The sequence below is a fragment of the Silene latifolia genome, chromosome 5 (assembly GCF_048544455.1).
Source record: "Silene latifolia isolate original U9 population chromosome 5, ASM4854445v1, whole genome shotgun sequence".
Lineage (NCBI taxonomy): Eukaryota > Viridiplantae > Streptophyta > Magnoliopsida > Caryophyllales > Caryophyllaceae > Silene > Silene latifolia.
Window position 1 is genome coordinate 69,801,956 of NC_133530.1, and position 2,119 is coordinate 69,804,074.

Sequence of the window (2,119 nt, forward strand, 5' to 3'; positions counted from 1 at the left end):
AACTTGAACGAAATTGATGAAGATTGAATTTCATAATTCTTATCGATTCTTTTTTTTTGTTCTGGTTTTTTAGAGGTTGAAGGAGGAGAGAGAGTGATTTTTTTTAATAATGGGAGATATTGAGGAAAAAGTGGGTATTTGTAGGTTGGGTAAGATCTAATCTCAGCCATCCATCTTAGATTAGATTAATGGTTCAGATTTAGAGGGGTAACTCACCAAAAAAAACCAAACTCATATGATCCTATTTCTATATATATATATATATATATATATATATTGAGAACCATGAGAACCCTTACTAAATCATCATCAAATCTTGTTTCGAAAGTTTTGATGGATTATTTACCCTTAATTTAGTTTATTCAAACACATTTTTACTATAGCTAAACAAAATTTATTGATTTTATTAACAAAATCTAAAATTAATGTACAAAAATATATTTAGGTGTACTAAAATGGCTATAGATGCATGAAAATGAATACTAGGTGCATGAAAACTGTTACATGCATGAAAATTATTACTAGGTGCATGAAAATATCAGGCTCTAGGTGCACGAAAACTAGTTCTAGGTGCATGAAAATTGTTAGATACATAAAAATGAGTAGTAGGCGCATGAAGATTAATAAAATGTTTCTCGTCTTGATTTTCGTCAATAATTTATACTTTTTTGGACCAAGAAATATGTTATCTAGTCATAAAATTCTATGCCGAATCCAAATATGTCATCATTTTTGAGAAAAAAAATCCATAAGGTGGAGTTCTCACGGTTCTCACTATGTAGGTGGTTCTCACCGGATCCCAAATCTATATATATATATATATATATATATATATATATATATATATATATATATATATATATATATATATATATATATATATATATATATATATATATATATATATATATTTAATCTGGTTGAAACGTTGTGGATGCGCCACGTGTCAACCCAGCCTTAAATACACGTATTAATTACAGCTGAAATTAAATATAAACATAATAAATATTATATAAATATCAACAAAATATTAATTATAGTTTAATAAATTTTATTATAAAATTATATTAAATAATCACGGTGATTTGATTCTAAATTACTAAAAAATTATTTTGATAAAAATTCTAAAATGTAAATAATTACGTTCATTGTGAAAAATGCTTTTAATTGAGTATAATTTTCATTATATTTAGGGTTATTTTATACGAATAATCCAAACTATTAGCCATCTTCTCGTAATAATCCGAACTTTGATTTAACTCGGAATAAACCATATTATTGCCATTATCTGCTCATATTGTACTACGGTCATTTTTTACCTCTGAAAACTAGTCTACCATCCGGTAGATCCTTTATTATTATTATTATTATTATTATTATTATTATTATTATTATTATTATTATTGTTATTATTATTATTATTATTATTATTATTATTATTATTATTATTATTATTATTATCATTATTATTATGTTTCCTTCATCCTCCTCCATTAACATCCTCATCACCAACCACCACTCCAAAAACCCTCAACCCAGTCAAAATGAAACCCGGTTCCGACAGAGCTACCTTGAAGCACCAAATCGGCCTGCATCTCCTTCTACATCCTCTATTCACCGCTGATATCATGTACGAAACCGCAAGTCCGCAACCCACCTTCAATACCTCTTTCTCATTCTCGCTGCATCAATTCACCACCAATTCGACCGTGGATGCTCGTATCTCTCTTGCTCTTCTCCGTGCCGGAATCAACGCGCCTCTTTCATCACCCTCGCACGGACAGGTGGTAAGACCACCAACGTAATCAAGCTGGTCCTCGACCCAGATTCACACCACCATTGCCAAGCTCAAAATCAACCCCGCCGGAATCGAAATCGGAGTTAGCTCGTTGCTCACGTATTCCTCATTTTATAATTCAATATGTGGAGAGATATAAAGGATGCTAAGAGACATACCATGATACCACATATCTCATATAAACGCTAGCAGAGTTATTAACACAATTGAAAATTTTTGGTTGTAGATTATGGGGGAGAGGTTTAAATTTTTGAGCACTTAAGATTGATTTTGCACAAAATTTAAGAAAGCTTGTGACTTTGGAGTTGAGATAATTGTTTA